Raw genomic sequence first — 20,960 nt, forward strand, 5'->3', positions numbered from 1 at the left:
GCTGAAAGCCAGGAGCAGGTGGCGTGACTGAAATATGAAATATGAAAGATCAAACACAGAGCCCTGTATACAAAACTAACTTCCAGAGCCAACCTCCAACAGCCCTCCCTTGGGACCACGGGTTAGGACCGTCAGGGTTAGGCGATGAGAAAAACCCAGAAATTATTGCATTGGTCCCAGTTTGACTAACCTTTAATTGGCCTTAGACCCGTGTCTCTCAAAGTCTTACAGTGGTCTGAATTACATTGGGATCGGGTTTAAAACTTCAGATTTTCACGGATAGATTTGTAGTGGGGTCTGAGCATCTGTCATTCCTAAAACACAGCAGGAAATGCCCTTGCTGTGAGTCTATGGTCTTTGAGTGCAAGAGTCTCAACCTGAGCATCGGTTGGTTGACTGTCTTCTACTTGGTTTTCAAGGTCACTCATTAAAATTCCAGTCAAGAGGAAGTTTTAAAATCCCCTGCCCTTTGAGTGGCAAGCCCTAGCTATGTGCCCTTGCAGGCAGAAGGAACTGGTTTTCCTTTAAAAGCTGGTGAAGAAGACTAAAGGAAACGGTGTTTACTTTGGTGCTGTTTATCCATCATTTGCTCCATCAACATCAACTAAACTCGTCTGGCTTCCTGCTTTCATTCTCCAAATGTGAAGTCACTATGAGGTGAAGAATTCAACTCAGTGTAGAACAGCTTGGCCACAGTCCATGCTGAACCAGAAACATGATCTCCTGAGAACCTGTAGGCCACTTGCTTTGTTACATCATAGCCCATTACTAACCCGGAAGCTGACCCCAGCATTCACCCAGCCCCATTCCCTGCCGAGCCTCTAAAACCACAGAGCACCAGTGGCTTCAACCATACATCCAAATATTTTCGCTACTGCTGGTCCTGACAGGTCAGGCCTTCTCCATTAATCCTGAAGATTACCCAGATAATTGATATAATTGGGAACACCGAGTATCTGAATGAAACCAACAAGAATGGATTAGATCTCTCAGGTATAGCCTGAAATTCCTGCAGTTCTCAAGGGGAAGAAAATTCCCTCCCCTGGGGAAAATTATGGATGGCCCAATGGAACCTTTGATATGGTTTACGAATAACACTAGTTGGGATGACTTCGTCCCCAAGGACAAAACTAAATCTTGTCAAAAGGTTGGACACACACAGCTGTCTTCTTTTTTCTGTCATAGTTTATAGAAACCCTCAATAAAGGTTTTGATGTCCACAGTTGACGGTGATGTCTTTTGGGAGGTCAGAAAGCAGAGCAAATAAAAAAACGCCCTCCCGAGGTGCTTTGCTAATGGGCATTCTCTGCAAGCTGTTCCAGCTCAAGGGTGAAGAGCAGCACACACTCCTTCCTTTCTCTGCCATCAGAAGGATGAAATAACTACTTCCTACAGCAGGCCGAGATATGAATAACCGAACTGGAAAAAAAATATTAGCTGTCTGTCTGCCGCTGCTGCATAATACAAAATATATATCATTCCGGTACCTGCCCAACGAAAAATTACAGAACACCAGCAGCCACCAGTAAAGAGTCCCTGTGGTGGTGGCGTGGTCCTCACTGGCACAATCAGAATGGGGCTGTCCATGCAGCCCATTAAGATTGCCAGTGCTGGGGGCTTGAGAGATGGCTCAGTGGTTAAGAACATTGCCTGCTCTTCCAAAGGTCCTGAGTTCAATTCCTAGCAACCACATGGTGGCTCACAACCATCTGTAATGGGGTCTGGTGCCCTCTTCTAGCCTGCAGGCATACACACGGACAGAATATTGTATACATAATAAATAAATATTTTTTAAAAAGAGATTGCCAGTGCTGGTAGCTACTCATTCACAAGACACAAACAAGACAGCCCGCATTCTTTTAACACATGTGGGACATGGCATAAGTTTCTGCACCTACTGGAGCTGTTCGGACAAGCTGGTGAGTGAAAGGCCTAGGAAGATGAGCTGCCTGAGTTAAGCACAGCAAGCGGGCAGTGCTGACACCCATGTGGAATGACATAGTCGGGACAGCTTCAGAATGGGGAATCTGGAGGCTGGCGTTGGGACAGAAAGCCTTTTTTTTTTTTTCTTAAGCAGCTATTGGCATTCTAATTGGAGCTGAGATAGAAAAGGAACAAAGCAAAAGAGCGTTTATCCATTGTGGGTATATTCTTGGATGCCTCAGTTTCATGGAACTTGCAATCCCAAATCAGAGCCACACAAGATGTCCCTAGAACATGCTTGGGGAGCACTCGCTGTGTGTTGGGATCAGATGATGCCTCGTCCTTTCTTATAGATTCAATTATTTCCTCACCTCTCACCAAAATTGAAAGTGTGGAAGTCCCAGCCTCCCCACAGCACCCCAGAACATGACTGCATTTGGAAAGAGAGCCATCAGTGGTAGTTACTGTCTCATGGGTAAGGGACAGCTAACATGAGGTCACACTGAAGTATGGTGTGCTCTACTTCTAATACAACTGAAATCCTTCTGAAAAGATGGTCCTATGAAGAATAGCACACACAACACACAGAGGCCACCATTGAAAAACATGGGCAGAGATGAAAATGATGGGACTATAAGCCAAGGAATTGCCGGCTATCACAGAAGTTAGGAGAGAGACAAGGAGAGAGCGGCAAGAGCACACACTTCTGTTCCTGATGCTACCCTGTTTTTGGGACTTTATTGCCATAGCCCTGGCGATGCTATGTCCCTCTTATAAGGGCCACCACATTCCTATTCTCTATGTCCCACCAGAGCCCTCGGAGATGGGGATAAATATGGGATGCAAGGCAATAAATGAGCTCAGAAATGGAAACCATTTCCAGCTCCACGTAGACTTTAAACAGAGCCAATGTTCTGCTGGAGATGTGTTATATTCTTTTCTGTAAGAAAATACAGGAGACCTTGGGGTCTCCTTGACTGCCTGTCTGCAGCCTGTCAAGCATGATTCAAAGCACATTTGGAAACGGGAAATTTTGACTGCACCTCCTTCATCCGCACACCAATCTTGGATTCATCATTCAATGAATACTTATCTCGCGCCCAGGGACAGGACACTGGCATGTTGAGAACTTAAAAATAACTGCTCTTATCTCTCTTTGCCTTCCCACAAGCATTTATATTCACAGTATCAGTATCGAGAATCTATAGTTGATTGATTCTGAAGTTGTTTCTCTAAGCCTTCCCCACACCTGCTTATGAACAGAGAAGCTGGCAACACTTCTGCTCAGAATCTTACATATAAACCGCACTTTAGCAAGAGTTTATGTCGGAATGTAGCTTTCGCCTGGCATGGCGCATTTGAACAATTGTTCTTAATGTTGAGTAAGAACACCTCGGGGCCCACCCATCTCATTCCTAAATGGTGGGAGGGAAATGTCTGACACGTCACATATCAGTAGACAGATCAGTTCCACTCCTCTGGTTATAAGACATCCATAGTACCCCTAGTATTGTCCAGGTAGACGGTAATGGGCCACCCAGACCATAGCCTGTGCCCACGTGCTGTCAGTGGAATGACCTATCATGAGCCTGTGAACAGGGGAAGAGTCCTCTGATGGGAACCAACATAACCTTTCCTGAAAGAGTGGCTTGCTGACCAACAACTAAAAATCAGAGCTGCTTGAAGATCCTGAGCTCCCTAAACTCAGTCCTTCAGTTCAATTCAATCTCTGTGTGTCTTCTAGAGTTTCTTGTTTGTTTGTTTGTTTGTTTACTTATTTACTTATTTGTTTATTATGTTTATAATATTCTGTCTGTGTGTATGCCTGAAGGCCAGAAGAGGGCACCAGATCTCATTACAGATGGTTGTGAGCCACCATGTGGTTGCTGGGAATTGAACTCAGGACCTTTGGAAGAGCAGGCAATGCTCTTAACCACTGAGCCATCTCCCCAGCCCCTGGAGTTTCTTGTATGGCCTCTGGAAATAGCGGTGTTCTGATAAATGCTGATCAAAGAGACATCACTAGGCAAACAGCCCTTCTCCTTATCTCTCTGGCTCGCCTTCCTGATCGCCATCGATACGAGACCAGAAGAGGGTCCCCTGAGAAAAGCACAGGTGACTCTGGGCTTCCGGTGTGCACAATGCTAACTGGTGGACAGCTGCCTCTGTGCAGAACAGAGGTTCCCAGGAGGGTCCAAACCACACAGGGCTCTCTACAGTGACCTCAGTTTGAGCTGTCCTTCGGGTGGGGGGAATCTTCAGACTGGTTTGAACAAGCTTCTCCTTGGAGGAGGGCAGAAGCAGACAATGTGCCCTGGCAAAGAGACAGACTGAGCTGCTGTCAGCTGCTCCCGGTCTTCTCAATCACTGCCCTCTTCAACCCAGGTTTATAATAATTAGGCTCATGGTAAGTCTCAGTTTTCTTTAGGAAGAAGACTTCCTTCCAAATCTCTTCTTTGGGAGCCTCACCACTCAGGGCCCTTCTGACTGCTACACAGGCCCTTAGCTTGTTTACGCTAAACTGGTTTGGGAAGCACACACAGGATGATCATCCAGCCAGGCTTCATGGAAAGCACTGACCCCTGTTGGACACTTTCCTTCCCTCCTTGAAGCAGCTGAACTGAAGCCAGGCTCTTCTTTGAGGTAGATGAAGGCAGGCCTTGACTTCTGAGCTGGAATGGCCTGCTGAGCAGACAGGCTTTCTCCCCATGGAGAAAAAACTTGATTCATGCCACGTTCAAATACAAAGGCCCTCAAGAGGCAGGCAAGAGTGCCAGGCAGAGCAGCTCTGCCCTGGAGGCTGGACCCAGAGCCTTGGTCAAGCTTTTGCATTGCTATGCTGTATTTTTCTTTTCCCTTTCCTTCGTAAAAGCACAACATAAATCTGGACTTGTAAAGCACCTACTTTAGAGACTGAAGCTTCTCTGGGTCTCTGGTTCCCAGGGCTGGAAGCTGCTACATGACAGGGTCTTCACTGACTTGGTGCAAATCCTGCAGGAAGGAAAGGCAGACCTTGAATTCATTCTCTGCTTTTTCTACTTAAACATTGGTTGCCCTTGGCTGCCTTCTGCAGCTCCTTCTGCTATTAATAAGTTGAGATGAAGCAATAGATGGAATTGATTGCATCCTGGAGAAACTGCATTTGAAAGAGAACTTCGGGGTGAGATTTATGCCAAAATCCAGTGAATTCCCCCTAGTAAGGCCATTTTTAATCCCAGGAGAAGGCTCATGCAGACACTACTTCAGAAACGGGGCTTCTAAGCCCTCTTAGACAATAATGTATAGAGAAGCTGTTTGCAGGCAGCTTTTATATGGAGCAATTTGTTTATTGCTGCCATTTTACCCACGAGTTTGCCCTTCATGAGGTACATCTACCAGAGAGCCCACATCCCACTTCCTCTCTTCCTCTCCCCACATCTAGGAAAGAGGTACTGTGTGGCCACCTGACTTTCTGAAGGTCTGGCTGCTCTGAGCCTTGCTGCAGACCCATGTGGCCCATCTTCTATTCAGACCCCATGTCTCTCCCAGCCATCCCCTTGGGAGTCACATCAAAGGCTTGCATCCCATCCCAACTTCCCTCCCAGGAACCCTGCTACGGTCAGGGGACCCTGCTCCGGGGTAAGCGGCTGCAGAGGTCAGCCAGCATTCTGAAGAAAGAAGGTCTGGCTGAGGAGGATGAGCTGTCCTCTTCCAGACAGGCCAGGCCACAGCCTGCCCAGGCCACCCTTAGATGGATATCACCTTCATCTCAGGCAAGAAGGTACCAGCCTCACAGATACCACCACCACCACCACCCCAGGGCCTCCTTCCCTTCTCCACGCTGCTTCGGATCAGAATTTAGGGAGAGCTTAAATTAGAAATTTCAGTTCTAACCGCCAGATGTTGTTGCCTCCACTTGCTGTTCTAAACGACCTCTGGCCTGCTGGAGGTAATTACACACAAGGCTTTGTGGGCTTAGGGATGGGGAGGTTGATACTGGCAAACACCAAAAAGAATGTGTGATTTCCCTTAAAAGGCTGTTAGGATAGGAGCCCGCAGCATTGAGAAAGGCCAGGAAAGGGTTATGGTGGACTCGCCCCCTGCTCTAATTCATGGCCTCTCTGCGGCTCTTCATAAAGCACTGTGTGCTGCCTGTCCCGTGTAAAGGGCCCTGTTGACAGTAACTTGAAGCTGGATGAGACTTTTCCTCACTAACCTGGAGTTCAAATATTCTGGAATCCAGCCTTCATGTGATCTCTAACCTCCATGAGCTCCTTTCTGCATGCACCCCCTCTCTTCCTAGGCATGCTCATTCTAGCAGCACCCCAGCTGCAGCCCAGGAATCACACTGTCTGCCAGTCTTAGCCTCATCCCTGCTGGACTCCGGCCATGCCCCACTTGCTGAGGAAGCCTCCCTCCTCTGCAATCCTCTTCCCTGGAGACAGCTCCCAACACCTTCCCTATTCCGTGCGTCTAGTCCCTTTAGCTGTCGCCTGTATCTTTCCATCCTTTCTTGGAAAGGCAGCACCTTCATCCGCCACGGAATTCTAATATTAAGGAAGTCAAAATGGGGTGAGCTATGGAGCTTAGTGATGGAGCATTTGAGAGACTGCTCAAAGCTCTAGGCTTGATCCCCAGCACCAGGAAACTTCGACACTAAAAACAGAACCAGAGAGATGGCTTGGTGGGGACAGGCACCTGCCGTCAAACCTGACTACCCGAAGTTCATTCCGGGGGCCTACAGGGTGGAAGGAGAGAACCTACTCCAGCAAGTTGTCCTCTGACCTCCACATGTACGGCATCACACTCGTGCGCACACACACACACACACACACACACACGTAAAAATAAAGAAAACAAAGAGTTCTAATCTTCTGTCTCTTTTCTTTGGTGGGCAGATAGGACCCTCCAAGGTCAGCATTTTGTCATGTGCCTGTTAGTCTCAAAGCCACAGCTATGCAAGCTGACATCTGGTGGAGACTCCCAGGTGACCTTCCTGAATGTTCCTCACTCAGACCGTCCATAAACACTCCTATCACTTCGCCCCAGCCAACGCCAATACTGAATGACTCTCCATTCTGTTCGCTCTTTTGTTCCCCTCTGCTAAGCCAAATAAGCAGCTTCTAGCTCTTAAGTTTTAAATCAGCATTGTCTTTTCCCAGTCAGCGATTCTTTCCCCATCTTCTGCATCACTACAGTTCCCATGTTGGCACCTTGCCAGCAGGGCTTCTCCTGGGCACTGCATGGTTTCTGGTGTCGTTCTTAAGTAGTGCTGGTAGAGTCAACTCTGGTGGCGCACGCCTTTAATCCCACCGCTTGGGAGGCAGAGGCAGGCGGATCTCTGTGTGCTCGAGGCCAGCCTGGTCTACAGAGTGAGTTCTGGAACTACCCATGAAATGCAACTGCAAGCTAGTTTGCCTAGAGCGCGGCACCTTTGACTGGTATAGGTGGTGCTGGAGCAAGTTCTGCATGTAAGAGTCCATGTGTTCTCCAGCCCAGGTTTATCAGTTTGAGGAACCATTCTCAGGAATAATTACTAAATCTGTACCAAATTTCTATACCCCTTTGAAAACTTGATTCTGGGCTGGAAAGATGGCTCAGTGATTAAAAGCACTGGTTGCTCTTCCAGCAACCCCACATCCTGGCTCACAACCATCTGCAATTCCAGTACCAATGAATCTGTTGCCGTCTTCTGGCCTCTATGAAAACTGCACACAGCACACAGGCAAAACACCCATTAAAATAAATAAATATATATATATATATATATATATATATATATATAAAACTAAAATCTCAGTTCTATTGGTGACTCTATAAAAATGGAAAGCTACCAGTATGTGACTAATATAAATCTAAATAATAAATCTTCCCTAAACAGTGTTTTGTGGTTTGGATGGTTTGTTTTGCTTTATTGAGGGTTTTGGTTTTGTTTGGGTTTGGGTTTGGTTTCGTTTTGGTTTTGGTGGGCTTTTTGTTTTGTTTTGTTTTGTTTTGTTTGTTTTGCTTTTTGAGGTGGAGTCTCACGTAACACAGGCTGGCCTCCAACTCCACATCTTGCCAAATAACCATGAACTACTGATGCCCCTGATCCCACCTCTCAAGTACTGATACTATAGATATGCACCGCCACATGGTTCTGTAGGGATTTTCTTTTCTTTTCTCTTAAAAACAAACAAACACAACAAGTGGGAGGACCTAGAATCCTGAGTAAGGTAACTCAGATCCCAAAAGACAAATATTGCATGTTTTCTCTTATATGTGGACGTTAGCTTTTAAGCTTTGGTATGTGTATTACAACCTGAATAAACACAGGGTTAAATACCTAATAAGGAAGCAGGGTGGGAGAGAGGAGCTCCCAAGGGAGGGAAATGTGGTGCTATGGAGAGAGACAGCGGAACTAGAATAGGAGAATTAATTAGGGAGGGGGATGGGAGATAAGAGCAAATGAGGGGATATGGGGAGGGACAACTAGCATTGTCAGTCATTTGAAATGCCATGTGGAATTCTAATCTGCAGAAGTTTCCTAAAATATACACATATATAAAAGACATCCAAAAGGAGCTATCAAATAATAGGCAATACAGCACCTCAAGTAGACATCTTAAGCCACCAAGTAAAATCTCCAGTGCCAGGAATGGGTTACACCTGATTTCCCTTCCCACCCTGGATAACTACCAGACAAAGAGCATGATGGGAAAACAAGAAAAGGATAAAGATGAAGGCTTCCACTCCAAAGATCTCATGACCGTCTTCACCAGTTTCTCTGACCTTGTGACCCTCTTGCCTCCTTCTGAGACGCCTTCTTCCCTTCCAGAAACGTCCTCCTAGATGCAACCATGGGAGATAAGCCAGCTTCCCATGAGCCCTAGGAAAGTGCGGATGTGATTTTGATCACTCTACCTCCCGTCCTGTGGACTCTCTAGGCACTCTTGCCTGACATTTAGAGCCTTTCTATGGGGCTGGAGAGATGGCTCAGCAGTTAAGAGCACTGCCTGCTCTTCCAGAGGTCCTGAGTTCAATTCCCAGCAACCACATAACAGCTCACAACCATCTGTAATGAGATCTGGTGCCCTCTTGAGGAAGAGACCTGGTCAATCGTCCTCATCAACTTAGACCATGAAACCCAATATGGACAAGTTCAACAGAATGGGCAGCCCATGCATGCTTCAGCATTGCCAGGGCATAGATTTCGTTCAAAGTTTCATGTGTGATAGTGCCCTTGGCCTGACTGAAAACAAATACCTAGAGAAACAGTTTGCAGTTGGGAACGGTTATTTCAGCTCACTGTTTCAAAGGCATCTACCCACTGTGGTGGGGAGGACAAGGTGGGAGGAGGGGCTCAGCTCCTGAAGGACAAAGGCTTGTGCTGACAGGCTAGGGCCTATGCAGGTAGACTAAGGCCTGTAGATGTGGGTTAAGACCTGTGAGTGAGCGAACGCCTGTGAGGGGGTGAAAAGCCTGTGGGGGTGGGCTAAGACCTGTGAGGATGGATTATGGATTAAGGCCTGTGGGGATGGGCTTTCTCCTTGTTCACTCCATCTATGGCCCAGCCTATGGGCTGCTGTCACCCATGTTCAGGACTAGCTCTCTCTCCTTAAGGCCCCTGGAAGCACCTCTCAGCCACCTAAGAGGCGCATTTTACAAACTGCCTTTTCAAAATCCAGCTTCCCAAAGACACAAAGCTGTGCCCCTGCTGTGAGGTCACCCTATGACATCTGAAGACGTCCCCACACACCCTGTTCTCAGCCTGCTTGGCCTCTCTTACCTGTCACTGCCCTCCCAAGACAGCAGCCTTGCAGTCCTCATGGTCCACAGATGCCCTGGTGTTACTGTGGCCATTCAGAGCTTCGACCCCTCTTTTTCTTCTTCATCGTCTGGTCCTGACTACACACCAAAAGAAAAGGATATTAACTTTACCAGATGCTACTTATTTGTGTTTTAATGACCAGATTACACATGTTGGTTGTTCCAAAAGTCAAACTTTTGGAATGCTTTTAAGGTACTTCTTTTGACGGACTTTTTTTTTTATTTTACAAAGACCTGTTGTCAAATTATCTTCTCTCTGAATCTACTGTGAATATCTTGCTAAATTCCTCCGTCTAGACTATGAAATTTGATGGAAATTTAAGTTTGAAGTCTCTCCTATTGACCAGTTTCCTTTCCCATCCTCTTAAAATTAACGCATACTTTTAAAACTACAGGCATCTATATCGAGTAGCTAAACTGATGGGATCTACACAGTGCTTTAATTTTATGCAGAAGGGCGCCACCCAGTGGCCGCTGTGGAAACCGTCATTAGACCTTTGCTTTTTCTTTCACCAGCAGTTTTTGGGGGACTCCTGCTTATTAAGTTAAATGAATTCCAATATCATCTTTTCCCCCCAGGTTTTTCACATTTCATCCCTCCCCTACACAGGTAAACTTGAGTCTATTTCCTGGAAGTAAAGGGAGCCAAGCGGCCTCAGTGGTCAAAGCTAGGAGCTCAGATGTGTTTCATTCGACTCTATTCCTTTTCTTCTCCCCGAAACTTTTAAAACATGAATAGATAGAATGCCTCTATCAGCATCCCTGGGGAGTTGTAGGTTTCTGGAGTTCCCTCCAAGGAGTGTCTGGAGAGAGACCCCGAGGCTGGCATTTTAAACGACTTCGAAAGTTATGTATCACTCACCGTAGCTCTCTAACGGTGCTGAGTTCCCATCTATCAGTGGGAAAAACTAGAGTTCTAGTGTGTAACTGGGTTGGACCCTGAGCAGTTTCCCTCAGGATCCTGAGGATCCTGGGGGGGGCGGGGGGCGTCCGAACCAAAGAAGCCATTTTCAAAGACCACTGAAAACACAGACATTTGTTGCTTCAACAAGGGGGACATCAAACAGGCCATGGCAACCTGCTGCCTTTGGCTAAACCCTCTAAACCATAAGTCATCCTCTCCTAAGAGAACGACCGCCTATGAGAGAGACACGTCCCACACAGAAAGCAGAAAGGGACAATCAGAGCCAGAAGAGCAGGCACCCCGCCCGCCCCGCCACCTCCCACCACCATCCAATGGCCTGCCCTAGAAGGTGAAATCCTGTAGTCGTAGGCTGGTGCCCAGGCCTATACAGGGGGGCAGGAGGCCAGCATCTAGCCTGGCTTCCTGCTGAGCAGCCATGTGGACGTGCTCATAGTATCAGGGAAGTGAAGTGGTCCATACTTAGCTTCTCCCCAAGTCTAAGGCTTTGTCAACCTGAGCTGCAGTGGGAGGAGAGGATGCGTCCTCGTGAATCCTGTATCCTAAGCTTTGCGGTTTGTTATTAACTCTTAAATGTCACAATGAGAAATAAGATCCTTTGTCTCATATTTGGGCAGAATAACCCCCAACTGGGCTGAGAGACCTCCAGTCCCCCCTCCACAGTACCACACCCTCCCCCACCACCCCCATCCTACTCCACTGATCTCCAAAGACACCAGCTCAGATGTCATCACAGACCCCTGTATCCACCCCTCCCCTTTTCCTATTCAAGGACCCATTCTGGAGAGTGCTGATTTGGTCGTGCGGGCCTGTCTAGACCGAGTCTTTACCCAGAACCCTCTTCTTGCTCCCCTAAGGCCACTGCCCCAAAGTGTGATCCCTCTGATTCCATGGTTCCCTGTGTACACTATGCTCAGTTAATAACAAGTGACTTTAGAATCGCCTTGCTTTGTCTGCATGGCCTTAGATATAACACCCGCGTCTGCCACCTCACGAGTATTCACTGCGTGGTTCCTTGAGGGAATGACACTAGCAATGAAAACACTGAGTGTGTGTGTGGGGGAGGGGGGCCTGGAGAGATGGCTCAGTGGTTAAGAGCATTGCCTGCTCTTCCAAAGGTCCTGAGTTCAATTCCCAGCAACCACATGGTGGCTCACAACCATCTGTATTGAGGTCTGATGCCCTCTTCTGGCCTGCAGACATACACGTAGACAGAATATGTATACATAATAAATAAATAAATAAATATTTTAAAAAAAAGAAAACACTGAGTGGCTACATTAGCTTGAGTCCTCTAGAAACGGCAAGAACTATCTCAAGAAACTTCTGCATATGAAACTGTAATACCAAATTTATCTCACACACATACACACAATTCTTGACTACACTTGGGAGGCAAGTCATTTCGAAGCCACTTATCTAAGAAAGGCCATCCCTAGACACTTCATTGATTCCCTTCAAAACAATAGCTAACTATGGTCACGGGATGACTTCCATTCATAGGAATGTGGAGAGCGACCATTTGTGAGCAGACGCTGTGGCTGTTTCTTGAGATCAGTATGTCGTCGAGTTATTTGAAATGGTAATTCTTGGGTCTTATCTGCTTTAATTCTATTCAGAACAGGAAAATACCCTCCACGGAGATTTCCAGCTTAGGAGTGTTTATTCACACGGGACCTCAGTCTGTATCCTATGTTGTCCATGACTATACACACATCCTCCTACCTCCTCCCTTCTCTCTCTGTCAAGCCGAGGAAGCCATTCTGTAAGTTAGTAGGAAGTACATGACAAAAGCAAATTAAACCTCTGGGGTTTCTGAAGGAAAAGCTTAACAAATGTACTGAAATAGCTCTATAAATAAGTATATAGATCCCAGGGTGAATGAAAGGATAATCCTTAAACACCAAGGAAAGAAAATGACAATATGACTCCAAGTACATGGGTCACATGAGCACACGTGTCTCCTTTGTCCTTTGTTCTTCTCCTTTATCCTCTTCTGCTCAAACAAGAGTAAGGTGTTGGATGCCTGGTTTCGCCATGACGGTGGCCCCAGTCTGTCTGTTGACAGCACCTGGGACTACATCACTCCCTGCTTGGCAAGAGTCCCCTACAGTCTGTATTACTGGATTTCAATGTTAGACCTGCGGTCAAACCAGCCGATCCCTGTTCGGAATGGCTCAGGGTTCACATAAACTTGATATGATGGTTAAGAAAATAAGAAACTTATTTCTGAAACCCGAATGGCTGTGTTTTCTAAGAAAATCAAAATATTCAGAGTGCAAACCCCATTGTGGATACACAAAGACTACTGTTCTCAGCCTAGACCTCCGGGTGCCTGTATTCTTGTGTGTCTTCCTTCATAGACTTAGTCATTTAAAACTACAGAGAAGGGTTTCAAAGGTTTGACTAGACTGCTAAAGATATCCACAGCCCTTCCTCGTTAAAAAAGCTTTGTCTTATTTCTCATATCCTTTATGGTTGACATTTGTGGTGGTTTGAGAGAAAATGACCCCGCAAAGGGAGTAGCATGACTAGAAGGTGTGACCTTGTCAGATGAAGTGTATCACTGTGGGGGCGGGCTTTGGGGGTCTCTTTTGCGCAGTTTTCCCTCCGGGTGATTGCCATTCAACTTCCTGTTTCCTACAGGATGTAGGACTCTCAGTTACCCGCCGCATCTACCTGCACACCACCGTGCTCGCCATCCTGCTAATAGTGGCCCGAACCTCAGAAACGGCAAGCCACTACCTCAATTAAAGATTTTCTTTATAGCAGTTGTAATGGCCAAGGTGTCTCTTCACAGCAATAAAAACTCAAGCTAAGGCAACATTCTTTTTTTTTTTCTCATGTAGCCCAGACTATCCTTGAACTTGCTGTGTAACTGAGACTAGCCTTGAACTTCTGAATTTCCTGCCTCCACTTTCAGGATGCAGGAATTACAGGCGTGTGCTACCATGCCAGCTACGCTTTAGTTTCTTGAAGCTATATGCATGCACTCCCATTTTCTTCTCCTGACTTTCCCAGAATTAAGAACCATTTTCTTGCCGGGCAGTGGTGATGCACGCCTTTAATCTCAGCACTCGGGAGGCAAAGGCAGGCAGCTCTCTGTGAGTTGGAGGCCAGCGTGGTCTACAAAGTGAGTTCAGGGACAGCCGGGGCTATACAGAGAAACTCAGCCTCAAAAACAAAAAAGCAAACAAACAGAGAACCATTTTTTCCTATCTATCAAAAATGAGTAAAGATGAACAGGCTAATAACTTAGCCATGAAGTTTTTCTCTAATAGGTTCGGGCCTCAGACTCAACACAGATTGCCTAGGAAAACCTATGTGGAAAAGGGAAAACCAAAACCAAAGAGCGCTGGCGCCCTACAAGGGCTAATACACGTACCCACATCGTATCTCTGTTCCCTGGCCCCTAAGGGGTTGTGTCCAACTTACTGCCCATGGGCCATGTTCAAGTGATTGCCTACTGTAGCTATTTCTGGGCCTGTGCGTGAGTGTCTGCACCTGGAACTGGCTCCAATAGACGTCTCCAGCTAGCCAAAGCCATTTGCCCTCAGAGAGAGCAGAGGTAACAGGCACTAGACTCTCCAGAGTCTTTGGAGACTCTTGGCTCTTAAACAATCCTGAGGAAGCCAGGCTTGGTAGTGAACTTTGAATCCCTGCACTCGGGAGGGAGTTGCAGGCAGACCTCTGTGAGGTCAAGGCCAGTCTGGTGAGTCTCAAGCCAGATAAGAGCTACGTAGTGAGAGCTGTCTGAAGAATCCATCCCGAGGAACCAGAAGAAGATCCGTATCTGCCCTTCTGATCCTCCTCTTCAGCAAGGAAGCCAGGGTGCAGGCGATGTGCTGCTGGCCAGGCTGTGAACGCGAGGGCACACCGACAGAGTTGGTCGTGACAGTACTCCATTTGCGCAGTGCATGGTACTCTTGACTGACCCCTCCCCTTCAGGCCTGTCCAGAGGCCCTCATAACAGCCCTTCTGAGAAAGGAGCAAGGATGACCACGATTCCACAAAGGAAGCAGATGGAGACCCGACGAGAGCTCACCCAGACACTCGGAACTCCCTCACTCTCCAGCAGAGGGGAATTCTGGGACTTCTCCAGCAAGTACTTAACAAATCTGAGCTACCAAGTGTTGGTTAATGCATCGGTGTTTAAATAGAGCAAGTCCAGGCCTCTGGCACTAAGTACCATTTCTAATCAACAGTCTCCCCAGCCTTCATTTTAATAGGAGGGAGCACGTTCATGCATGCACTTGGATATTATAAGGAATCTGGAGGTTTTGTGGCAGCATATGCTTTATTTTAAGTCATTTTTTTTTAAAAAAATGATAATACTGAAAATATAACTTCTTTCTTTTGGTACCTAGTTCTATGAATTTTAACACATGTATGATTTGTATAATCGCCTTTAGGGATCAGATCTGTCAGGCCAAAAGCTCCTTCATGCCCTTTGAAACAGTCTCAGAAATAATTAGAGTGGTGTACACATAAATTGAAAGCCAAGGGGATATTTACAAAATGAATTATGCATTTTATTCCCAGGGCACTTGGCTGGAATTTCTCTGTGCGTGTTGCAGGATTGCTCCGTTCCACTTTGGAGGACAAAAATTGTCACGAAGCAGCATTCAAGTTCAGCCCCACACACTGTGTGTTAAACGGCAGGCTAATCTTGCTGGGCTTATTTTTACTGGTTTAAAACATGCACATTTAATTCAAATGTTTTCGGAGTATGTAAGTTCAGGAAGAAGAAACAGAGAAAGGCAGACAGCGACTTGTTTGGGCTTCATTGAGAGCTGTCCAGGAATTTGGCAGAATCAGAGAACTGCAGGTCTTGGATGACATTTGGTAAGAAATGACAAGCGCACCTCCCTATCTTGATTAATTTCTTCTCATGCGCATTTGGTTCTCCGTCTATGGGAATGGCTCATCCCACAGGCCTAGGTGAGCTTGCACAGTGCTGTGGATGGATATACAAAGGGGGCTATGTTCTCTGTGCAAGCGATAGCATTTGCCTTCAAGTCCTTGTTCCGGTCTACGTGTGCTTACCTGAAGTTAGACTTGGTTACTTCTTGATCCAGAAATTGTCACCTTACAGGGAAATGTCCAATGCAGAGCCTTCTCTGTCCCCACTTCCACCGAGGAGAGATGTAGGTATCGGGAAGGCTTAGGTATGGCCCACAGAAGTGAATTTAATAGCTTAAATATGTTTCCCTATTATTCACAAGGTAGTTCTGAGTCACCTTTGCCATAAAAATGGAGTATATTTTTACAGTAAAGTTAGGGCACACTCCATAAAAGTTTTATGACTCACTTACCAGGGAAGAGCCATTTATTTCAAGATGAAGAAGTAAGCTCTGGTTATTTAGCATGAGAGGCAGGAATCCCTGTATCGACCGACATTGTGTTCCATATTTCATTACTGCCTTTATTTTTTTTAAAATACTGAGAGAATAAAGTTTATTTAAAATGTCACACTTTGAAAGTCACACATTACCCACAGAGAACGTTCCAAGAGCCCAGCTATCACTCTCATTTATTGCTATAGATTAGCTATAGATGCTCTGTCACACAATCTTAACTCATTAACATACTGGAAATCTACATACAAGAGACAGCCACTCACTGAGCAGTTCCAGAGTCTGGCCATTCGCTCCTCCTGGGCTCTTCTCTGTGAACAGATGGAACCACTTGGGAAGTGGGCCGTCTTGGTTTAATTAGTAGGAACCCTCCACGGCCCGAAGGAATTCTGAGTTCAGTGCTAACAAGAAGAGGGGAAAAGCAACCTAACCAAGACTTAGGCCCCAACATTTGCTTTTGGTACTCAGGTTTTTAAAACAAAATGGCAGAAGCACACCAACTATATAAAGTTTGCAGGCATGCTCTTGCCAATGTGAATCACCAGTAAACCTTTGTACACCATGAAATAGTTAAAAGACAATTTAATCCCTGAAGAATATTCTATAAAAGCTATCGATGCTATTGGAGGGCTTTAGCTGAAAGATTGGCCAAAAACAATTGTTCTCAATTGAAATCAAGAAAAACAAGTGTTTGTTGTTTTTAATTAAGAAAAGCCCCACAAGGATGGGTATTAGTGGCACACACCTTTAATCCCGGAACTAGTAGGCAGAGGCAGGCAGATCTCTGTGAGTTCGAGGCCAGCCTGGTCTACAAAGTGAGTTCTAGCACAGCCAGAGCTAAACAGTGAAACCCTGTCTTGAAAGAAACAAAAAAATCCCACACAAGTATTAGTAAAGATGTGAGAAAAAACTAGAATCCTTGCATACTGACAGTAGGGTGGTAGAATGGTCAAACTACTACAGGCAGTGGGTAGTCATACCTCAGAGTATAGCAAAGAGAATTGCCACAGGATCCAGAGACGACTGAAAGTAACCTCTCTCTTGTACATAGCAAGACTGGTCACTGGAGAAAAGAGAGTAACACAATCCATAAATGAATGAATAGCCACAAGGTGATGTGTGTGTGTGTGTGTATATATACATATACATATATATGTGTGTGTGTGTGTTCGTATGTGTGTATTTGTATGTGTGTATGTGTCTATATATGTGTGTGTGTGTATATAGTGTGTGTGAATAGTATTCAGTCTTTTTTTAATATTTATTTATTATGTATACAATATTCTGTCTACATGTATGCCTGCAGGCCAGAAGAAGGCACCAGACCTCATTACAGATGGTTGTGAGCCACCATGTGGTTGCTGGGAATTGAACTCAGGACCTTCGGAAGAGCAGGCAGTGCTCTTAACCGCTGAGCCATCTCTCCAGCCCTAGTATTCAGTCTTGAAAAGGGAAGAAATCCTATCCCATACTGCAGCATGAGTCTTGAAGATATTATGCTACGTGAAGTAAGCCCACCATGAAAAGATAAATTTCGTATGATTAGTTAGATACATACGGGTTAAATTCTTAGAAATGCAAAGTAGAATGAGTTCTGCTGGGGAAGGGCTAATGGTGAATTGGTTAATAAGTATAAAATTGTAGTTTCGAAACATAAAAATGTTATGGAGAACTTTGACGACATGACTACACTTAACAAAAGTCCGCTTTAATATGGTAGCTTAGGTTTCGATTGCTGAGAAGAGACACTGTGACCATGGCAACTCTTATAAAGGAAAACATTTAATTGAGGTGGCAGCTCACAGTTCAGAGGTTCAGTCCATTATCATCACCGCAGGGAGCATGGTGGCATGCAGGTAGACGTGGAGCTGGCTACATCTTGATCAGAAGGCAATGGGAAGTGGACTGTGGCACTGGGCATGGGTTGGGCATATATGAGACCTCAAAGCCCACCCCCACAGTGACACACTTCCTCCAACAAGGCCATACCCACTCCAACAAAGGAGGTACAAAAAAGTACCTCCTGGTAGTGCCACTCCCTATGAGCTTGTGGGGGTCAAATACATTCAAACTACCATGGATGGGAAATTTTTTCTTAGATTTTTAAATAAGTGTATGAGTGCTTTGACTGTATGGATGTATGTGTGCCATGCATGTCCCCTGTCCTTAGAGGTCAGAAGAGGGTGTAGAGTCCCCCAGAACCAGTTTTGGTTAGCTGAGAGCCACCATGTGGGCACTGAGAACAGAACACAGGCCCTCTGCAAGAGCAGCAAGTGTTCTCAACTGCCGAGACGTCTCTCCAGCCCCAAAATGGTAAAATTTATATTGTTTTCTTTAATCAAGTTTTTTAAAATATTTATTATATATACAATATTCTGTCTGTGTGTCTGTCTGCAGGCCAGAAGAGAGCATCAGATCTCATTTCAGATGGTTGTGAGCCACCATGTGGTTGCTGGGAATTGAACTCAGAACCTTTGGAAGAGCAGGCAATGCTCTTAACCGCTGAGCCATCTCTCCAGCCCCCTTTAATCAAGTTTTAAAAGTTTTCAATGACTATAATGAAAATTGATTAAGCCACGCTCAGAAGATTCCTAAAGGGTACAAATGCAGGTCATTTTATTATTGACAGTGTTGTTAGGCCATGTTCTCTACCCCTACAAGTCAACAGGGTTGAGTGTTCAAAGACAAGGCATTACCAAAGAACCCAAAAATTCCTTCGGAATATAAACATCATATCTAAAAGTAATTGGTGACCAAAGGATCAGCGGAGCCAGTTCTTAAAAAAAAAAAAAAAAAAAAAAACATAACGGTTTGGATGTGTGGGGCTGGAGTGTGGTGTGGCACAGTTGGTGAGATCTTCATGTGTGGGGAGAGCTGGTCTGGGTTTGCAAGGATAGGGAACTCTGGTATTACTCAATGGCAAATTAGCGAGGATTCATGTCTTCGGTCTCATTTCCTGGTTTTGTGCTGCGCAGAAGCAATTCGCTCACCATCGTTGTGATGAGACAGAACTGTGGAGCGCAAAGGAACATTATTATCAAAAACACATTTCTCGACTGCCACGGAAAGGTTCAGATTTAACTGTAGTTTCTAAAAAGCGAGGGAGCTGTGGAGGGAGTGTTAGGGAAACTGTGGCTTTAGCTTGAATTCCAGCAAAGCCCTGACAACTGTTTGGCCTTCCAGGCTGCTCCCTCAGCAAGGCCCCTTCTGCAGACTCAGGACTTAGGTGACTCTGTGGGGCGGTGGTAGACGCCACTGCAGTCGGGAAGCTGCCAAGGCCTCTCAGTAGGCTCCCCTGCTTAACTTCCTCAATGGATTCTGCCAGGCCTACCTTGACTTGCTCTAGTCCGGATCGAATGAAAGCAGAGAGTCTTTGGAGAGCACTTGCCAGTCTGGAACGGGGCCTTGGAGCTGCAGCAAGGGCCTGCGAGGCAGATGTGTGGTAAAGACCACTGTCCCCCCAGCCAAGCGAGCGTGCGGCACATTTTTCCAGTGGAAATACCATGCTGGAGACAGAACATGACTTAGCAGCGGGTGGGCAACTCATTCCTAACAGCTCAGTTCTTCACAGTCAGGGACCCCGTGGAAACCAGCTTCGGCCGCAGCTGTGGGAGGAAGCGGCTTCCCGGTGGCTGCTGGGAGAAGACAGTGGGGGAGGCGACGGCGGCCTCTTGGGAAGCCACTGTTTGTGATCCTCACAGTGTAAACAGCGGAAAACAAAACTCCCGGGTCCGTGTGCACAGACGTGCTGTATACGGATTTCTCCTCTGCATGGGCTAGCTCGTTCCTCTTTCAGGCGTCCCTCCATGCTTAAAGGTGGCCTTGTCTGTATATGTAATGACGGGAAAGCAGGTAATGTTTGTCAAGTAAGTGTCTTTCACCCTCGGGAGTCTCTATCTCTTCCTAGTGGGCTGTGCAAATGACACCAGTAATGGCACAATCTGGGGGTGTGTTTTTTTCCAAAGTGTGTGTGTGTGTGAGAGAGAGAGAGAGAGAGAGAGAGAGAGAGAGAGAGAGAGAGAGAGAGGAGAGCCCCAACGATTTGCCCTCTTCTTGACTCACAGTTCCCTTTCGGCCTGGCCTGACTCTTCACACCTGCCACAAAATACAGCCTCTGTATCTCCTCAGCCGGACAGGCCTCAAACATCAGGGACCCAGGAAAAAGAGCTTGGCTTCACGTCACACATCATACGCCAATCTATGTAAAGATCATAATACCCCCAGGAACAGGGTTACCCTGTGTCCATGTCAGATTCCTGAGCCAAGGTTTCTGCAGAAGAATTCATTAAAGTCATGTTGGCATGTCTGTGGTTTCGAATGTGCTTTAAGAGAGTCTTCATTTCTAGCTTTCGTGGCTTAAATGAGAAATGCCTACCGTGGGCTCTATCGAGATCCTGAACACTTGATCCCCAGTTGGCGGAGCTGTTCGGGTTATGAAACTTTCGGACAGGAGTCTTTCTAGAAGTAGTACGTCCCTGGTGGCAGGCTTTGAGAATTTATTGCTTTGCCCTACTCCCAAGTTCACCCCTTCATGGCCTTTCGTGGAAAGTTGGGAGCCCATTCTTCAATCCTGCGTGATTCTGTTCAGCCTACGGGAAAAATTAATAGAGGGAGTCCCGTTTGTGCCTCTAACCGTGAAAACGCAATGAATGGAATACGGGAAATGGCAAACAACCACAAGATGGCGCTGTGACGCAGGAGAAGTCCAAGTTCATGTGGGCTGGGAGAAGATGCTGTGTTCCAACATTCAGGGCAGAAACTGACATCTCCCTCAGAGATAAAGAAAATATTTTAGGAATATGTACGCTCCAAACTTTTCGTAAAGTCAAAGTGGTGTTCATAACAGATTCCAAAATTACTCTTTAACAATCTAGCAATTCCCTTCTGGGAAAATAACACAAAACTATGACATGAGAAATTTCCCTCTCAGAGACTCTGCCCACACTGAAGTATCTTCCTTGTCTTTTACT

At 46.1% G+C, this 20,960-nt stretch overlaps 1 long non-coding RNA gene across 1 annotated transcript; it reads left to right on the top strand.

Moving 5' to 3' along the window:
- Positions 1-19,395: 19,395 nt before the first annotated feature.
- Positions 19,396-20,308, top strand: LOC119819521. The gene is made up of 2 exons (XR_005286277.1): positions 19,396-19,856; positions 20,055-20,308. It is a non-coding gene; the product is annotated as an uncharacterized LOC119819521 (long non-coding RNA).
- Positions 20,309-20,960: the final 652 nt, after the last annotated feature.

Source organism: Arvicola amphibius, chromosome 7 (assembly GCF_903992535.2).
Source record: "Arvicola amphibius chromosome 7, mArvAmp1.2, whole genome shotgun sequence".
Lineage (NCBI taxonomy): Eukaryota > Metazoa > Chordata > Mammalia > Rodentia > Cricetidae > Arvicola > Arvicola amphibius.